Source organism: Salvelinus alpinus, chromosome 30 (assembly GCF_045679555.1).
Source record: "Salvelinus alpinus chromosome 30, SLU_Salpinus.1, whole genome shotgun sequence".
NCBI classification, from domain to species: Eukaryota; Metazoa; Chordata; class Actinopteri; order Salmoniformes; family Salmonidae; genus Salvelinus; species Salvelinus alpinus.
In genome coordinates this window covers 39980997-40002645 of record NC_092115.1, presented here as the reverse complement: position 1 = coordinate 40002645, position 21649 = coordinate 39980997, and the positions used below count along the sequence as shown (strand labels likewise).

Below are 21649 nucleotides of genomic sequence, written 5' to 3'. Positions count from 1 at the left end.
AGCGTAGCCTAAACCTTACTCTGGCTGAAGTTTGAGGAAAACACTTGAGACCTGAGTTATGTTCATCTGGTACAAACGGGGAAATGTTGTGAAACAGAACAACTAGGTCCTTTATTTGATAAACCCGTGGAGTTACTGTGCTGGTAAAGCTCAGATATTTCATACCATATGTAATGGCCTTTGATGTGTAGGCTGGTATTGTTGTTGGTGAGAACGACTCTTGAAGCAGGTTGGTTTCTTAGGTTGCAGAGGCAGCCAGGGCTGAGGAGAGAGGTGAGTATTGGCTTTGTGGTAGACCAGAGGCCATACTCCAGATAGCTGACTGATGTGGGCTAGAATGGGGAAAGCCCAGAGTTTATGTGACACTAGATCTCTGATAAAGGCACTCAAAACCTCTTAATACCCAAGGATTAAAGCATTACCAGTAGTTCATCCCAGAGTGTAGGTTTGCCAGTAGTTCATCCCAGAGTGTAAGTTTGCCAGTAGTTCATCCCAGAGTGTAAGTTTGCCAGTAGTTCATCCCAGAGTGTAAGTTTGCCAGTAGTTCATCCCAGAGTGTAAGTTTGCCAGTAGTTCATCCCAGAGTGTAAGTTTGCCAGTAGTTCATCCCAGAGTGTAAGTTTGCCAGTAGTTCATCCCAGAGTGTAAGTTTGCCAGTAGTTCATCCCAGAGTGTAAGTTTGCCAGTAGTTCATCCCAGAGTGTAAGTTTGCCAGTAGTTTCCATACCTTAAGGGATTCCACACCACCTGTTTTGTAGATTGAGCTATGTAGCACAAATCTGCAGGCCACAATTCCAAATGAATGGGAAAGAGTTGCGTCATCTAACTCAATAACAGAGCAGGATACTTGTAGCAGGGAAATAACTAGGAGGCTATATTTGTGCCATCCCTCCCCCTTATTGGCCTTTTGAAGTGTGTGTGTGTGTGTAAAGGGTGCTTTGTGTGTTTTGCCAACCCTAATGTTGGTCATTCTATACAGAAGGAAAGTGATATCATGCTGACTCGATGCTCGTGACATTTTCACCATGATGGCCGACCGGGTATCAAATCTGATTTACTTTTGTATCCCCAAGACTGTTGGCCCACTGAAGATGCCTATGCGTGGGAGCCCCTTGTTTGCTCAGGGAGCAAACTTCAGTCTTCAGGTCTCAGACAAGGTCGCTTATCACGTAGACCACCTACACGCTCTGACAAATGTAAACTTATGTTCTACAAGGGGAATTGTAATGTGGCCTATCCATTACAAAGAGATGTCTAACCACACAGTAAAAAGTGGTTGCAACCAAGTTAATGGTTTGTGTAGAGAAATCTTGGTGTCTGAATAAGCAATTTGTTGGTGGATTTGAATCATGATGCTGAAAATGTACCCTTGACACAGGAATCAATTGAGTAAGATTTGACTTCACACTTTTGTCACTGATTCTTCTGTCTTTCAACTATTTGTACCTCTAGACCAGGAGTCTCCAACCTTTTCTAGCATGAGAGCTACTTTGAGAGCCCCGGCCCACACAAATTCAGTTTTATATCTCCTCCCCCCTCAAAATTCTCCATTTAATTTTTCCTGATATTAGATTTTTTTTGTTTTTCACTCAAAATGTCTATTGTTCATAGAGAAACAATGAAAATGGATGTCCTGTGTCCATGCCAATGCTTAAATCACATCAGAAGCCCATTTATTTTTAGTTTGGGAAGATTTGAGTGTACTTCCCCTTTAATTGCATCTAGTGAGTGAGGAATGTGCCGTCTAGTGTGCCGGTCTAGCAGTGGTTCTTTACTGCTGCTACTCATTTCATGGCAAAGTATGCAAATTAACAAATAATATATTCCGATTTATGTACTTACTCATGATATACTTCTGCCAGGTAAGCCTACTTTGCAGTTAACGTTTAATTGAGAAGGTTTTGGGGAAGGTATTTCTGTCAACCCACAAGACGGTTATCGCATCAATGGTCTACACACAGACAAACGCACACACCACACAGACGGGCAGATATTCTGTTAGGATTGTCTTTTTCCCCCCCAGGGGTGGAATAATGACGATGTCGTGTTGATTAGATATTAGCTGGAAGCTTGCAGTGTCTGATACTTGGTAGATTTTGTTTATGACGTTTTTTTTACGCTGCAACACGTGAAAATCGCATGTACTTTCAGAATTGTTTGGCGAGCTACTCATAGGTGGGCTGCTGGTGGCTGGCGATCGACCTGCTGGAGACCCCTGCTCTAGACCACGTGTCACTCATTCCACTAAGGCGGAGTGTCTGTGGGTTTTCAAATCAAATTTTATTTGTCACATACACATGGTTAGCAGATGTTAATGCGAGTGTAGGGAAATGCTTGGTTTTCGCTCCCCCCTTGCGATTGCTTGATGAATTAAGGTCATTGATTAGTTAGGAACTCCCCTCACCCATATGTGTAGATCTTAATTGGATACAAATTGAAGGGGAAAAACCAGCAGACACTCGGCCGTCCATGGAATGAGTTTGACAACCCAGCTCTAGACTTTGCCAGTTGGTCTGTTATCCCACTAAAGATCAGTTCTCTCTCTCGCCCCCTCAGTTGCTGAGACTGCGAGGGCCAAAGGAACAGCAGCAGAGAATGGCTACAGTGGGAACAGACAAGGAGCTCAGCGACCTGCTGGATTTCAGCGCGGTAAGACATCTTTGCTGTCAACAGCCCTGCAATATTTTTGTTCCCAATACTAGAATATATTTGTCCAGAACAGCTCCTTCGGGTATATAATAAGTTGTTTGTAGTCAAATACACATAGTCTCTTATAATGGGATGGGCAGGGGGAAACCGTAGACTGATAAAATGTATTATTTTAGATAAATAGTTTATGTACACAGAAACACTTCAACACACACCTTTTGTTGTCAAGACAAGGGTGTATAAATCCACACCCATCAAGATAGACATGCCAAAGACCATTTGCTAAAATGTCTCTTAGCTATAATAAAAGTAAGTGTTTTTGTTGTTGTATTGTTTGGTATAAAAGGTTGTTACATAAAGTGAATAGCACGGTATCAATCAGCCAGTGTTGTCATTGGGCAGTTTTTGTGAGTCACTCGCGTCAATGACTAACTCATTGGCATGTTTTTTTAGATTGCTTCACACTGTTGACAGCTGCGGGAGTCTGTTGTAACTGAGAACGACTAAATCCTTCTATCGGATAGATTAAATTAGCGCCTAGCACCAAACTAGGTGTAATGTAACCGTTGTTATTGTACTTTGGTTTCTATTAAGGGCAGCTTTGGGTTCCTGTAGTCTAATGAAGATGACTACTGACTAGTTTAGTGAAGTGGTTGCCACAGGCTCGCCATTTTTCTCAAAACATAGATGTCTAAAGGAGACTTTTAGAACTTTTTAGAACTTTAGGGCCCATATCCACAGTGCTGCTCTTGCTTCAGGTTGGACTTTTACTTCATAATGAATAAGATTTTATGAACTGATCCGAGATTAGCGCTCCTACTCTGAGATGCTTTGTGGATATGGCCCCTGGACTTAAAAAAAAAAATGTACGTCCCATTTCTGGTTTAATGTTTTTGACGCAGTGTTTGTCTCTGTTTCAGATGTTTGCACCACCGGTGTCAAATGGGAAGAACAGGCCCACCACTCTAGCCAGCAGCCAGTTTGGAGGCTCCGGTAAGACCTGCCCTTGGTTTTTATACAAAAATAAATGCCCACTGAATGCTTACAGCTCCCAATTATATTTTGAATAAAGCCTAATTATGGTACAATCATTTAAGTATTTCAGTTAACATGGTCTTCTTCAGGTCACCTTGGTGATGGTACAACAACATTTTGACCAACATGGTCTTCATATGTGACCATATGATTTACAATGGTCAACATCCACCTTTTCCCTACATCTCATCTGAAGCTGTTTCATTAAGGGTGTTATTGCTTTGTAATGGTCCCCTATATATGTCTTTAAGGAACAGCATGACATCGATGGGCTGTTACAACCCTTTCAACAACACTTTCTTATTTGTCTTCTGAGAACCCTCCCCACTGTCCCACCTCTGACCCCCCACCCCTCCCCACTGTCCATCCTCTCACTGCCCCGTAGGGAGTGTTGTCAGTGAGGTCAAATCACAGTAGCTCTATCAATACTCCAAATAGGCTAAAATGGCCTACTGTCCTTCATTACCACTGATGGGTCAAAGGATTGGATATGATTCCACTGGTCTTCTCCTTCCAGCTGTTTGTTAATAAAGTTCATCAAGAAAAGGAAGCAGCCTCAGTCTTCCCCCTCCCCCTCCAGGTGTCCCCGCCCTCACCTTCTCAGCTGCTGCCTCTCCATCACACTCTACGGAGGGTGTTAAAACAGGAGGGGGGATGGGAAATGACCCTATTCACCCCCAAATTCCCCATCTCTCACCCTGTGGGGAGGGGGGAACTATTTACGGTGTTCTTCGCTCCTCCTCACCCCCAAACAACCAACCAACTACCCTCAATAGATCCCATCTCCTCTTGTTGATAACCATCCGAGATCAACACAAGACCCATGCTCCACATCCAACTTGCATCCTCTCTCTCTCGGCCTCGAGCCACTTTTCTTCAACCCTCTCCTCTCCGCCAATCATTTCCCTTCACCCCCCCCTTCTCCTCCAATCACCTTCTTTCACCCTCCACGAATCCCTGGACCGTTGATGTAGGTATTTTCAGGTTGTAACTGAAAAGAAACAGGATATTGAAGTAGCATAAATCAGATGAAAGGGACGGAGTAGGTGAAGCGTGGAAACCGAACTACGGTGTTTCTCTACGCTTGAGGGCCACTTACATTTTCTTTTGTAGCGACGAAAGGTGCACACTTACAGAAAAAGGCCGTTACTTTTCTCAATCCAACGGCTGCTCCTGGTATTGTGTGGCAGCCCTCAGCACAGGTCTCCACAATGCTCATCAGAGGCCAAAACAAAGGGCCTAGGCCGCAGAGAGAGAAGTGGATAGGCAGGCAGCATATGTGGCCCAGTGTATGATTTCACCCAGGAAGCCCCCACCCATCCTCTCACAATGGGGAGGAAGAGGCTCTATAAGGGAAGGTTCCTAGTCTCTCTGCACTACCATCTCCTTGGTAGCATTGGTGAGTATCTGCTCTGCCTTGCCTTATTTTCTAGATTTGATTTAGTTGAGCTGTGGTTTATTAGTATTTTTTTTGGTGCTCGTCCCTGTAGAGTGGGAAAGGTTTGACGTGTGCTGTCATGGATTAGGGTGAGTTTAGCCTGACCCAAGATATTGATCTATGGTCAATTTTTGGGGGAAGGGTAAGCTGATCACAGATCTGTGTCTTTGGGAGATCTTTACCCGTAGGAACGGTCGTTGTCATGCATCCCTAGTTCTCTCTGACTTTGGGTGTCTATGTGCAAAACCCTTGAGGTGTAAACTAACTTCCAACGAAGTTTCATTTACTGGCAAGCAGAAACTGAGATTCTGAACTGGTATTTTTAAACTCTGGCTTGGGTTGAAATGCAAAAGAGGAACGTATGCATTTTGCATGAACTTTCCGTTCTTTAGGAACTTTCCTTCGTGTGAATGGAAATTTGGATTTGGTAATTCAGTAACTTGATCAGATTTGCTCATGAATTGGATTCCTTGTGCAGTATAGAAGCAGACTCTGTCAGACTTGATCAAACCACAGAGCTTTAACACATAAGATACATTGTCCAGAATATGTTTAGCTTCTAACTTGAATGATTCAAAAATAATATGGGAAGTAGCATGCCTAATCATGTTCAAATTTGTAATTTCAAGTTTGTGTTGAATATTGTCCTCCCAGCATCGTGACACTGGCTCTTAGTAATCATTTCAGACACATCCTATACTGTTGCGTATCCATTGTAGACATTCCCTAAATCATAATCACACTCCTTAATACTTATTAGGCATCATGCATTATGTCTGGTTGACTCACATTTCTGTCATACAGGGCTGGGATGAAAGGAAGGAAGGAAGAAAGGGTAGACACCAGACAGTACACCAATCAGTGCCCGGGGCATTATCCTATAAAAGTGAAGTGTGTTTGTGCCTGCATGTTCCCTGTGTGTTGGTCCTGTAGCCTCGTAGCTTGTGTGACTCAGGCTGACTGGTCGTTTCCAGTATCTCTTCCTGTGGTAATTATAGGCCAGCCTCGCTTGAAGGGGTGGTGAGACCCGGGTTTAAAGGGGACTCGCTAGTGAATGTGTCTGGCCTGACTCAACCCTCTCGCTCTCTGAGCTATCGTGCTGAGACGTTCTCTCACTCACTCTTAACTCACTCAGTCACAGAAGTATCCCTGGGGGGCAAACCCTATAACAGAGGTTAAGGTGTGGAGTTCCTGCCTCATGTTTTTTTGAGTTGTTGTCATCAGCAATGGCTTGGTAACATAGTAGACCAACTATTTTCAAGATTCTTGGTTAAATGAATCGGTATAATTAGAATGTGGAGTTTAGTACTGTGTCCTCTCTTCTACCAGGGTTCTGTGGACAAGAGCTCTGGTTTTCTCTGATGTTCTATTTGTCTTATATCAGGCTGTCATGGTAACGACTTGCAGGAGGAAGCCATTTGAAGTTTTGAGGAAAACAAATGAGTCTACTTAGACGAGTCTCACTTATTCTCTCCTTTATACTAATCAGCAGATCTGTTAATTAGTAGGAAAATGTGGTCCTAATGAATATGCATGAAAGCAATTTTAATGATGTTTTACTTCAGAGTTGCTCACTTGCCCTCTCCCTCACTCAATGTGAGTCATTTGTGTGGTGTGAAACTTTCTTCGTCTTTTTCTCTTTTTTCTCCCCGGTTGAAACACAGCTCCCCGTCCATACATTTCAATGCAGTCCAAATCCCTGCACCAGCCATTTTAAAATACCTTGCAATAAGAGTTGTGACGCTACTTACTACTTACCCCAGAAGGTCTAGGAGCGCGCTTCCTTCCATGCATTCCAGACACCCTCTTCTCCATTCGCTCCATACTTCCTGTAGACCCTTCCTCTCCTCAGGAGAACACATGAATAGCCCGAGGTGTGAGGTCCTAGCTACCTGCAGAGCTCCCTATTATCCCCGTGCCTTTGTGGATCTCCATGGTGTCAGGTCTATATCCCCCTGTCTTCCATCTGTCAGTCTTCCCAAAGAGCAGTAAGGGATACCCGCCGTGTTCATTTCCTACCCCAGTGGCTATGCTAAGTCTTCCACATTCTTCAGATGACCATATTTTAGCCGCCTATTCACGGTGTTGACGTGAGGGGGAGCGAGTGGCTTATAAAGGTCCGGCCTGATTCAGTAGCAGGATACCAGATTAAGATGTCCTGATAATGTTTGTTGGCAGCCCTCGACAGAGTTATGGAGATATTTAATGGTCCATTGCAGCCGTTTTTATCGCTATCAAATCATTTCTGGTTAATAATTAAGTACCTCACTGTGATTGTTACTTTTTGACCATTTTCATTGAAAACAAACTGGGCTTCTTAGCAAAGGGCAATTTCTCAAGCAAGAATGTTGATAGACCACTCCCAGACAGTCCTGAGTGGGGAGGGGAAAACTGAGAATTAGCTGTTATTGGCAGAGAGGTTTGGAACTCTTTTTTTATTTTTTATTTTATTGGTCTATTAACCAATTCACTGCATGGTAAGGCCAAAACTCCATCCCACCAAAAGCAGCTCTTACACTAAAAGGGCATTCTCATTTTCACAGTATCATTCCAACCTCATTTATCGGTCCACAATATCCGGCACATTTCATAATTTGTGGGCGCTGTCTCATTAATTGTTGCCTTTGCGATCCACCTAAGAAATATCTAGGGGAAACACTGGTGTCATTTCAGCAGGGGAAAGGACTGGTCCATATGTCTCTGTGTGTATGTCCTCTCTGAGTCTGTTCTACTGCTGGACATGGAGCGTGACAGTCAGGTTGAGGCAACAAACCCCTCGTCTCCTTCATCTGCGATTCTGCTGCCATCTCTCCTATAGATCAGTTGTCACGGTGATATAGCAGCTCTTTCCTCTCTGGACCCATCATTCTCCTTGATGGCTGATCCAGTCGTGCTTCCAGCCTGCTCCCCTCCGCCCCTTTCCATTTTTGTTATTAGACAACAAAACAAAAATATGAATATTCATAGAGCGCAGTCTCATTAATATGCACAGTTATGCAAATCAGCACACAATTAAGCCTCAGCTTCCCCCCAGAGATGCTGGGTAGCGGTAAGAGAGGAAACGGAGGGGGAGGAGAGAAGGGGAGGGGGGCAGGAATTTCTGCTTCGGCAATCTTTAAAATCACTCTCCCTACTTCCACTTCTTCAATGCAAATCCCTTGACCGGGGACAACATGCATGACGTGTGTCCCTTCTGTTATTTGTGTACTCCTTCATCCGTTGTCATGCAAAGAGAGGTGTGAAGGGATGGGGATACGAACAACTACTGCGTTGCCATGGACAGAAGTGGAGAGAGTGGGAGAATGACAAATGTTGAGGATGATTGTAGGAGGCTCATACTGGGTGTTAATTATTCAAACTTCCTACAGCTCATAGCTACACTAAGTGACAGTGTGGTGGCAGAGCTGTCACGGGGAGCTGAAGTAGCAGCGCGCTCAGCCAAAGGTTATTTAGAACACTTCTAGCCAGTGAGGAAGCAGCAGTGCTTCCTAACTGGGTCACCCTCCATTGCATATTGGCTTCTAGCCTATATCGCCTATCTCCCTAGGTACTGGTGTAGATCGTAAAGGATTAGATGGGTATTGGCATTATCTTAACGGTTCCCCCTTGCCCTCTGATTGGCTAGGTGGAATTTTTCCCATTTTGGTCACATCTCCAACTTCTCAAACCTACAAATGCTCTGGGTGGGTACTAGGAACTACGGGTTTATTTGGAGTTGGGTGAAAGACTACCAGTCTACTACTAGTTTTGGTCCCTTTCCCTCTCTCCTTATCTCCTTTCCCTTTCCAGTCCTACATGGTTCTGAGTGAGCAGGTCTAACCCTGTGCGTTCCATCTTCTAGGTATAGATGAGCGGAGCGGTCCTGGCCCCTGGGTATCAGGAGAACAGAACAGCCCTTCCTTCAACCAGGGACGGGTAAAGGAACACTGCACACTTCATACTGTACACTACACACTACAGTGGCTACACACTGATCAGCATGGACAAGGTTTTCATACACGGTGGATATTACTAATAGTATATGACTAGCAGGGCTCTAAATTTAAAAATAAATAATTAGTAGCACTGGCTCTTTTAACATAAAAAAGTTAGGAGCACCACAGAAAATTTGAAGAGCACAGAAAATAATGTACATGACAAAAAGTATGTGGACACCAGCTTGTCGAACATCTCATATCAAAATCATGAGCATTAATATGGAGTTGGTCCCCCCTTTGCTGCTATAACAGCCTCCGCTCTTCTGGGAAGGCTTTCACTAGATTGTTGGAACATTGCGGCGGGAACTTGCTTCCATTCAGCCACAGGAGCATTAGTGAGGTCGGGCACTGATGTTGGGTGATTAGGCCTGGCTCGCAGTCAGCGTTCCAATTCATCCCAAAGGTGTTCGGTGGTGTTGAGGTCTGGGCTCTGTGCAGAACAGTCAAGCCCATCCAAACCAATCTCGACAAATCATTTCTGTATGGACCTCGCTTTGTGGATGGGGGCATTGTCATGCTGAAGCAGGAAAGGGCCTTCCCCAAACTGTTGCCTCAAAGTCGGAAGCACAGAATCGTCTAGAATATCATTGTATGCTGTGTTAAGATGTCCCTTCACTGGAACTAAGGGGCCTAGCCCAAAACATTGTTCCTCCTCCACCAAACTTTACATTTGGCACTATCCATTGGTGCAGGTTGCATTCCCCTGGCATCCTCCAAACCCTGATTCGTTCTTCGGACTGCCAGATGGTGAAGCGTGATTCATCACTCCAGAGAACACGTTTCCACTGCTCCAGAGTCCAATGACGGCGAGCTTTACACGACTCCAGCCGAGGCTTGTCATTGCGCATGGTGATCTTAGGTTTGTGTGCGGCTGCTCGGCCATGAAAATCTATTTCATGAAGCTTCCATCATGCAGTTCTTGTGCTGATGTTTCTTCCAGAGGCAGTTTGGAACTCCGTATTGAGTGTTGCAATCGAGGACAGACGGTTTTTATTCATTTTAGCAATCTGCGGTCCTGTTCCATGAGCTTCTGTGCCCTTCCACTTCCCGACTGAGCCGTTGTTGCTCCTAGATGTTTCAACTTCACAATAACAGCACTTTAAGTTGACCGGGGCAGCTCTAGCAGGGAAGAAATTTGACGAACTGACTTGTTGGAAAGGTGGCATTCTATGACTTTGCCAACATTTTAAATTCACTAAGCTCTTCAGTAAGGCCATTCTACTGCCAATGTTTGTCTATGGACATTGCATTGCTGTGTGCTCGATTTTCTACACCTGTCATTTAACGGGTGTAGCTTAAATAGCCGAATCCACTAATTTGAAGGGGTGTCCAAATACTTTTGTCGTTATACAGTTGAAGTCGGAAGTTTACATGCACCTTAGCCAAATACATTTAAACTCAGTTTTTCACAAATCCTGACATTTAATCCTTGTAAAAATTCCCATTCTTGGGTCAGTTAGGATCACCACTTTATTTTAAGAATGTGAAATGGCAGAATAATAGTAGATAATTATTTATTTCAGCTTTTATTTCTTTCATCACATTCCCAGTGGGTCAGAAGTTTACATACACTCAATTCGTATTTGGTAGCATTGCCTTTAAATTGTTTAACTTGGGTCAAACGTTTTGGGCAGCCTTCCACAAGCTTCCACAATAAGTTGGGTGAATTTTGGCCCGTTCCTCCTGACAGAGCTGGTGTAACTGAGTCAGGTTTGTAGGCCTCCTTGCTCGCACACGCTTTTTCAGTTCTGCCCACAAATTTTCTATAGGTTTGAGGTCAGGGCTTTGATGGCCACTCCAATACCTTGACTTTGTTGTCCTTAAGCCATTTTGCCACAACTTTGGAAGTATGCTTGGAGTCATTGTCCATTTGGAAGACCCATTTGAGACGAAGCCGTAACTTCCTGACTGATGTCTTGAGATGTTGCTTCAGTATATCCACATAATTTTCCTCATGATGCCATCTATTTTGTATAGTGCACCAGTCCCTCCTGCAGCAAAGCACCCCCACAACATGATGCTGCCACCCCCGTGGTTCACGATTGGGATGGTGTTCTTCGGCTTGCAAGACTCCCCCCTTTTCCTCCAAACGTAACGATGGCCATTATGGCCAAACAGTTCTACTTTTGTTTCATCAGACAAGAGGACATTTCTCAGAAAATTACAATCTTTGTCCCCATGTGCAGTTGCAAATCGTAGTTTGGCTTTTTTATGGTGGTTTTGGAGCAGTGGCTTCTTCCTTGCTGAGTGGCCTTTCAGGTTATGTCGATATAGGACTCGTTTTACTGTGGATATAGATACTTTTGTACCTGTTTCCTCCATCTTCACAAGGTCCTTTGCTGCTGTTTTGGGATTGATTTGCACTTTTCGCACCAAAGTACGTTCATCTCTAGGAGACAGAACGCGTCTCCTTCCTGAGCGGTATGACGGCTGCGTGGTCCCATGGTGTTTATACTTGGGTACTATTGTTTGTACAGATGAACGTGGTACCTTCAGGCGTTTGGAAATTGCTCCCAAGGATGAACCAGACTTGTGGAGGTCTACAATTATTTTCTGGGGTCTTGGCTGATTTCTTTATATTTTGCCATGATGTCAAGCAAAGAGTCACTGAGTTTGAAGGTAGGCCTTGAAATACATCCACAGGTACACCTCCAATTCACTCTTATGTCAATTGGCCTATTAGAAGCTTCTAAAGCCATGACATCATTTTCTGGATTTTTCCAAGCTGTTTTGAAGGCCCAGGCAACTTAGTGTATGTAAACTTCTGACACACTGCAATTGTGATACAGTGAAAGAATTTGTTTGTCAACAATTGTTGGAAAATTACTTGTCATGCACAAAGTAGATGTCCTAACCGACTTGCCAAAACTATAGTTTGTCAACAAGAAATATGTGGAGTGGTTGAAAAACGGGTTTTAATGACCCCAACCTAAGTGTATGTAAACTTCTGACTTCAATAGTATGTAGCTTACATTGGATCTATATGAATCCTACTTACTTTTGAAGCATATCTCCTAAGAATATATCACTTTTCCTTTCTTTCTGTGGCACCAAATGTTTGTGTATATTAGTAAAGTTACCACGTTGTTAGGATGACTGCATGATAGGGGCAAGAAGTATTGTGATTTTACTTGCGCTATAGATCAAAACACTTGGGTGAACCATTGGAATCAAAGATATAATGATTATTCAACGGGTGGTGGTCATGAAAACAAATGAATAAGACTGGTATGAGTTATGACAGGGTATTAACCAAAGTGTTGGTCAGTGTTTCCCAAGGGACCCATAATCACATTGGAATATATATATATTTTTTTCTGTGCTTCTTTATGCTTGCATACAGTGCCTTGCAAAAGTATTTACCTCCTTGACATTTTTCCTATTTTGTTGTCATGGACATAAACAAAATAGTCAAAATTCGTGAAATGGGAAAAAATAACTTATTTTTAAAAAATCTACAAAATAAAAAACAGAAGTGGTGCGTGCATATGAATTCACCCCCTTTGCTATGAAACCCCTAAATAAGATCTGGTGCAACCAATTACCTTCAGAAGTCACATAATTAAATAGATTCCACACAGATCCACTGTAAGTGTCAAATGAGCTGTCACATGATCTCAGTATATATACACCTGTTCTGAAAGGCCCCAGAGTTTGCAACACCACTAGGCAAGTGGCACCATGAAGACCAAGGAGCTCTCCAAACAGGTCAGGGACAAGGTTGTGGAGAAGTACACCAAAACTCACCGACCAGGCAAGGACGGCATTAATCAGAGGCAACAAAGAGCCAAAAGATAATCCTGAAGGAGCTGCAAAGCTCCACAGCGGAGATTGGAGTATCTGTCCATAGGACCACATTAAGCCGTACACTCCACAGAGCTGGGCTTTACAAAAGAGTGGCCACAAAAAAGCCATTGCTCAAAGATATTTTTTAATACACGTGGGAGACTTCCCAAACATATGGAAGATTGTACTCTGGTCAGATGAGACTAAAGTGTAGCTTTTTTGGCCATCAAGGAAAATGCTATGTCTAGCGCAAACCCCAACACCTCTCATCACCCCAAGAACACAATCCCCACAGTGAAGCATGGTGGTGGCAGCATCATGCTGTGGGGATGTTTTTCATCGGCAGGGACTGGGAAACTGGTCAGAATTGAAGGAATGATGGATGGCGCTAAATACAGGGAAATTCTTGAGTGAAACCTGGGGGGGGGGAATAGTTATGCACAAATTTTCATTTTTTTGTGTGTCTTATTTCTTGTTTGTTTCACAAAAATATTTTGCATCTTCAAAGTGGAAGGCATGTTGTGTAAATAAAATGATACAAACCCCACAAAAATTTAATTAAATTCCAGGTTGTAAGGCAACAAAATAGGAAAAATGTCAAGGGGGGTGAATACTTTCGCAAGGCACTGTACATACAGTACCAGTCAAACGTTTGGATGTACCTACTTATTCAAGGGTTTTTCTTTATTTTGACTATTTCCTACATTGTGGAATAATAGTTAAGACATCAAAACTATGAAATAAAACAAATGGAATCATGTAGTAACCAAAAAAGTGTTAAACAAATCAAAATATATTTGAGATTCCTCAAAGTAGCCACCCTTTTCCTTGATGACAGCTTTGAACACTCTACGTACCTGTAGATTGTTCTAAAACCATTATTTAGTCAAGAGTAATAGCCAATGCAGTATGTTGATTCCTCCTATGAAAGTATCTGCCTGTTTCACTGTCGGCTGCTGTGTGAGCGAGCCACTCTCACTCCCTCTCCCCAATGTGTGCATAGAAGAGGGAGATGCGTTCTGAGAAGCACAAGCATATGACCATTGCACAAAATGTAATTGCGGGAAAAATACAGTTTTCAGCGAGACTACAGTTCCTCTTATAGAGGGGAAAATCACAACTTTCTGTGAAGTATCTATTTCTATGGTTTTGATGCGCCGCGTAGCAGAGCGCCCCATTTGCAGTGAATAGGCCTGCATCAAGTAGCCAATGCCTAGAGCTGAAAATTTTTTGTTGGACGTTTTAAGATGACTAAATTAGCCCACGTGGCTATATAGCAACAATCATGTTTTGAGTACCATCAGGTGGCTTTATAGGCCAATATGCACAAAGATGTCGGCAAATTCTCTGAAGAGCCAGAAATAAATCTGATCATTCTGGATCCTATTTTGACACATCCAAATATGAATCATGCGTTATCTGGATATGTCATCTGAAATAGCTTACTTTTTGAATCATAGGCTGCCGTTTCAGTTGTCTTACATGGCAGTGGGTAAAAATTGCCTAGGTCCCTGCCGCTAATGTAAACAAATAGCATTTTTTTTATTTTACCTATTTCTAATCCAGAAAAATAGACTAAAGTCAGTCAAATTTATCACGATATCTCCCAGCTCCAACACCAACACATTAACAGCAATCATCAATGATGACTACATCGTGACGTGACAGACAGTGGTTTAACCTATTTGAACTTGACTGTCGCCGCTCAGGGAAAAAAACAGTCTCGCAGCGCAGCACACAAGTGACATTCTGAGTAATTTGTCTATTCCTATTTGCTATAGCCTATTTCAATGAATGTTCTCGCCTACAGAACGAACACGAGAGGAATGTAGGCCAGAGTGGAGAATGTCACCAAAGCAGCACAGTCTCCAGTCAGACAATCTTGTTTCTCTGTCGGATGCATGGGCGTTAGGCTATAGCCTAAACCATTTTTGTATTTACATTTATTGATTTTTTTTACCGACACTTAATTATTGTTTTCTATATTCCCTTCGCTCTCTCCATTTTCATGGGCTATAAATATGACTGAAGGCTACTCTTTTTGTTTTATGCGCGACTTTCTCCTGATCAAACAATGAATGTAACCGAGTTCCATCTTCAAGTTATTTGAATAGCCTAAAAACACAAGCTTAAACTTGTCGTTCAATTTTTCTATAGGCTATTGAGGTTTTGTTCTCTCATTTATTAGTCCTCTTAAGAAATAAATTATCCATGCGGACCATGAAAATCCCTTAATGCGAGGTTGAAAACCAAATAACCTATCTTCCTACTAGGCCTATCCTAAAAGCTTTACGACAAGTTAGTTATGAACAGTAGCTTATTTCCCAAATATTCTATCATACGAAGGCGTTGTCCCAAAGTTGTTGTGGATTTCAAAAATAACAACAAATGAAACTCTATAGCATAGGCTCTTCTCAGTCACAGCTTTATGAGGTATAGAACGGACAACATTATTTATTTTGCGGCAAATAAAGCCATTATTATAAGGACGGCAGTGCTTTTATCCGTCCCATGATGCAGGCCTATAACCTAGCTCACTACGGTAAGACAGCCCGTTCCTCATCAGACTGTTCCATCATGTACACGCCAGACCGACACACACAAACCTGTTCTGCTCCTCCACCAGAAAGGAATATCAGAAAAGATTTGCCATTGCCTCCACTTAGCTTCTGTCCAGGCTTTCAAAAATATTATCTTTCATTATGATTCGTTCAGTTGCATTGCATTTTGCACTATAGCCCAACTGATGTTGAATTGTTGTCATTAAGAAAAATATATATGGGGCTGGCCAATAGGGGTGATTAGCATCGTATGTCACAATGTTTTACGGGTACATAATCACGATCGTACAAAGGATGACATCGCCCAACCCTAAGCATAGATTAGCCCAAGGAGCCCACATGCGCAGTGTGTTTGGTTGAAGATTGGCATACTGAATCTGTTTTTTTAAGAAGCAGCAATTGATTTTAAGTCTTCATATTATCTCTCTCATCTCTCTCCCTCCAGGGTTATGGCGAAGGAGCTCATTACAACGAGCACGAAGGCATCGCTTCCACCCCCTTGTTCGGCTCGGGGATCGTTGGTAAGGAAATCTGAATACATTTCCTCCAACCTGGTCTGTGGTTTAGACCTTGGAACATGAGCAGGTTCTCTCCCCATCCCTTTAATTAAGCTCAGCTGATTTGACGGCCCCACCAAGACAAAGTAAACCCACTAACAGGTCCCTGTGGTCTTGTGTGGCTTTCGGAGCTGCAGTAAGCCACCCTGTATTTACAATAAATGACCAGGAGAAGTGACTGCATAATGATACGTCTTTAGGGGAGTAAATTGAAACGCACACGAGTGAATGGAGATGCAGTTGTATGTGTGTCTCAGAGGATACAGAGACTGTGTGTGCGAGAACCTCACCTACTGTCGCTGTATATGAGAGACCTCCTTCAGGGGCATTCCACGTGTGTGGAGGTGACTAGGAGCATACACGGGGACAGGGTGTTTAGGCTGTGTGTTGGAAGGGGGGTTAGGGGTTTGGGTGCACCCAAGCACAAACAAACCTCTGCCAGAGGATTAGTGTGGCCTATAGCGTGTGTCTCAGCTGAGCTGTCAGAGGAGAGATGAGGGGGTTGGGTTGGGTAGGATGGTATGGTCCAATTTGTTGTTTTGCGCCTGTCCAAAGCCATAAATACAACACTTCATATACAGCACCACACAGCAGGCAGGCAGCAGATGGGGGGTAGGGGGTCACCCAACTGGAGAAAGGGGAACACCCCGGATTGGGTGTTAATGTGCTGGAGATGCGTAAAAGGTGGCTTTAAAGGTTTTTACGATGGCCTGCCCTGATTGTCCCTCTTGTTTTTATAGGGAAAGCTGAGCGAGGACCCTACTCTTCTTTTGGAGCGCAGGTAAAATCACACTCCTCTCTTGACCTCGCTTCTCTTCCAATGTGTCAAATGTTTTTTCTCTGTGTCCCCTCTGAAGCTACCGTCTCTTCCTCTGACTGATGTTCTTGTGAATCTGCCCACCTTGTCCCATCTTCTCCTTCATCCCTGAGTTGTTTTCTCCTCTCTCCCATTCCCCCCTCCTCCCGTCGACCTTCTCATCCTCTTTCCCCTCTCCACATTGGGATAATCTCCCATGCAGTATTTGTGTGTCTGACCTTGTCTTCTCTCCTTCTCTCTCATTCCTCTCCTGCGTAGCCGGGCTTTATGCCCAGTGAGATGCCCATGCCCAGTCCTGATGCCCTGTCACCCTCGGGCCTGAAGTCTGGCTCCCAGTTCTACCCCTCCCAATTCAACCCTCGCAGGAGACCCACCCAGGAGAGCATGGGTAAGGACAGAAACCACTGAATATTACCCCATAAAACACTCATGCTATCCCTATTTCCTAGCATGGATACATGCAAGGAAGATGGTGCACAGAATTAGAACGGGTAGAATAGACATACTAATGTAAACCAGTGCCGCAGTGCCAATTTTCCTGGTGGCCACATTGGAGGGTCTTTAAAAAAAAACGTTGTTGAATTGAAGCTTCTATTTAAATGCTTACTGCAATGCATTTGTTGTAAATCTCGGACGTTCTACATAGGGCTAGGTGATATCAAATTTAATTCTGATTTTATGTTTTCGCGTGATATTCCAAATGCCAGTATTGCAGAATCAAGGTTTAAAAAATATATTATTTTTCGTTTTTGTGAGCGTTTATGCCCTCTTGTTCTCATGTTGTCTTTTTGGTCTTGTTCGCTCCATCTGTGCTGTGCACCTTCCTATTTACACCAGAGATCTGTATATAATTACGAGATGTTCATGTCTCCGCCTTAACAATGGGAGTCGTTGTTGTCCCAAAGGCGGTGAACGCAGGCGACAAGCTTAAGTTCAAAATAAGCGCATAGAAACCCATTAGGCTTATTCTGGGCAGATTTTGGCCAGAGTGAAACCTCTCGCTTCGTCTCGTTCTGCCAAGCCCTTCCCCCTACCACTCACAACAACAATGGTGAGAGATCACTTCTTCCTCTCTGACAAACGGTTTCATTTAAGGTTTGGTCCAACAGAATCGGTCATATGGACCCCACAACACACGGAGACAATATTTTACTGTAATAGAGGAGACATTAACCTTTCCAACCATTCCCTGTTTGTTTCAACTCCTCAAATTTCGAGCAGAGCAGACACTACTAAAACGGATGTACCAATGAACACATTCTGGAAAAAGAATGCTTAGTTTTTGTGCGCATTACGGTACCACGTATCGCTAGCAGCATTTTAGTCAAATAAAGATTGTTATACTAGCCGTTTAGTCTGTGTATTATAAATGTGCAATAATCATAAGACAATTGTATAAGGAATTGGCAACTCGTTCTCATTCTGAGAAATAAGGTAGGTCATTTGATTTCAACATCTGAACAAAGTGGAAAGGCTAGAATGGCGTTTTAAACAGTTGGATACGGGCATCAGGCTTTGTTCATAACCACTGTAACTGAATTCAGAGCTTGTGAAATTATACCTAGATCCAAGTTGACTAAACGTTTAAATTATGAATATTAGCTGGCTTATCGCTAGCACGTGGGCTTGGCTTGAGAGATTGAGACCGGTGGTATTTTCTACATTATTAGTGGGGGTGCATTATGCATGGTTCTGGTTAAATGTGTTACAAAAAGGTCATTTTTATAGACCGACCTGAAAGCCAGATCAGTGATTATTGCAACAACAGAAAAAGCAGGTACTATTTTGATAAAATAATTAAATTATGAGTTGGTCTTATGGTTGTGGAAGGCATTTATTTAGCCTTGGTATAATTGACTAAGTTCTGAATTCATTCGATTATTGCTGTTTTAAATGCAGAGCATTTTACCTAAATAAGCTTATTTAGAGAACATTTTTTTTAAATCTAGATGTATATCGTGGAAAAGTTAGAGATGCGTTTTAGGCCAAATCGCCCAGCCCTAGTTCTACATGTATACTGTCGACTAATTGCTACCTCTTTGTACAAAATCACATGGAATTCATGACCGTATCCGCTCCACTTTTACTGTCAAAGGAGAGGAGTTGCTCTTTATTCTGGTTCATATTTCCGACTGTGATTACCTTCACTTCTCCTACTTAGCTTTAAAATAAGAACCTGAGAAATCTCACTTCTGCTAAACCTGTAGGGGATTCAATGGAAGGAGAGGTGGTGTGAGGCCGCTGCATAAACATATTGGTTGTATAAGATTACATTACATTTGATGAAGTTATGTGCCATAAAGACAGATATAGCTACCAGCACAGCGCTTACCAAATGGAAAATTATTTGGAATGCCCTTAACTGCTTTCATAACTCTGTTTCATTGTGTGTGTGTGTGTGTGTGTGTGTGTGTGTGTGTGTGTGTGTGTGTGTGGGTGTGTGTGTGTGTGTGTGTCTCTCAGATGCCCAGCCAAAAAAGATCAGGAAAGTTCCCCCTGGCCTGCCCTCTTCGGTAAGTACTGTTACGTTCCCCAGCATGAAAACCAAAAGTCGCTCAAACAGAAGAGGGAACTAACAGAGTTACTGACAACAACCATTAAAACAAAACAGGTGGGGTTTTAGGAGGGGCTCTAAATGACAGTCACAGGGGTGTCCACTGAAAGTTGCATAGCAACAACAACTGGGACCTAAAAGACACTCACCATGAGCGCCCACTAAATTTAACCACTAAGAGGCAAACAAAAGAAGAAGACAAACACATCAAACTTAAAGACAGGAAGCAAACCAAAAAAGGTGGGGGGAAAACAAATCAGGGAAATCAGACAAAGGAATGTTTTTCTGGAAATCAAATAGAGAGCCAACTAAAGGTGTTAACCTTTCGCGTCTATCAAGACAACTGGAGCACTGGGCCAGCCACTCTTAAATATCATCTGTGCACAGTTGAAACATCTTCTGACTAACAAGATGACAAGCCAGCACAGGTGTAACATACTGACTAACCAGGTGACAACAATTGGTGCCCCCATTGTGCTAATGTCCAACCTTGAAATATAAATGGAACACCAAAGCCTGTAAAACTGTCCCCCTCTCCAGCCCCACCATTACCCCCCTCTTACCAGACTGCCATACCCTAGTCTGCCTATTTGCCCCTTAAGAACACACACCCATCTCAGACCTTTTGCCCTCGCCAAACCCAAAATGTGCCCACCTACCCAACCATATCCACACCTTTTCCCCACCCATTATCAGGAATGCTCCCATTGTTTTTGCATCCCCCATACTTAAAATGCCTCCCAGCCCTCATCGTCACTGAGTGTGCACCCCAATACCCAGACTAAGCCCCCCCCCCCCCCACACACACAGAGTCCCAGTGGCATGGCAGGCTTCTCCCTGGTGTTTAGAGCAGCAGCCTAACTGGCAGAGAGAGAGCCTCCAGACGCACAGCTGTGTGCCTTTACACTGCCGACGAGGTGAAAAAATAAACCGAGCCCTACTCATTCACCCATTCATTTATTTAGACATGTTTTTATAGAGGGTCATATTTATAGGGCCATTTATTTTAGAGATGTGCTTGCATTCCTTCCAGCCCAGCACCCTCGTCCACAGATTACTTAAGGGATGACATGCAGACCTGGCCATTACCTGACTTCACTATACCGTTTCTGCTCTTCCCATGTTCTCCTTCCTATTCTCCCTCTGTCGCTCTCCCTTCAACTCCCTATCTTTTTTTCTCTCCCTCTCTCTTGTGTGCTCTACTTCCTCTCCTACCCTCCTTTCTGTTTCTCTCTCGCCGCCCCCCCCCCTCCATCCCCCTCGTTCTCTCCCTCCCCCATCCCTCTATCCCAGCTGCCCGTAGAGTTGGCTGCAGTCCAGGAATGGGCAGATGGCACAGTAATTAGTAGTGCATCTCTCCATTCCCTTTTGTACCTCTCCTCCTCTCTTCCTCTCCTCCTCTCTTCCTCTCTCTGTTCAATCAAATAACAGAAAAAACTTCACTGTGTAAGATCTGAGTTGTCGGGCGCATAGTTTGATTCTCTAACCCCTGCCAGAATAGAGCTGATTCTGAGGGCTCTGCTAGTTCACAACCTCAGGACCTTCACCTCTTTAGTGACATGCCAGAGACTACTAGCAATCCTATGGTTGATGCTCTGCAAGCCACAGAGGAGACTGGATCATGTGTGTTAACCAGACCTAACTTGATCATGTGTGTAACACACACACCACATATCGCAAACCTAGCCGTAAGGCCCTGAGATCACCGAGAAGAAGCAGTAAGTTGAGGGCTTTTTTCAACCATTAAAGAAACCATTTGTTGTCTTGGTAACAGAGCATTAAGAGGATGTCAGGTATTTGGATCATAAGGAGTTTGTGCTGGGTTAATGGAAACCTCCATGTCATTAGTTCAAGGCAGTGTATTGAACCTACGGTGCCTTCGGAGAGTATTCAGACCCCTTGACCTTTTCCATATTTTGTTACGTTACAGCCTTAAACTAAAATGGATGAAATAAAAATAAAAATCCTCAACAATCTACACACAATACCCCATAATGACAAAGTGAAACAGGTTTTTTGAAGTTTTTGCACATTTACTACAAATAAAAACGGATACCTTATTTCAATAAATATTCAGGCCCTTTGCTATGAGACTCTGAATTGAGCTCAACGCATCCTGTTTCCATTGATCATCCTTGAGATGTTTCTACAACTTAATTGGTCAACCTGTGTTAAATTCAATTGATTGGACATGATTTGGAAAGGCCATATAAGGTCCCACAGTGCATGTCAGAGCAAACACCAAGCCATGAGGTCGAAGGAATTGTCCGTAGAG

The 21649-nt window shown here is 43.3% G+C and overlaps 1 pseudogene; it reads left to right on the top strand.

The window, feature by feature from the left end:
• Window positions 1-21649, top strand: part of LOC139560205 (transcription factor E2-alpha-like) — a 40458-nt pseudogene that overhangs the window by 2159 nt on the left and 16650 nt on the right.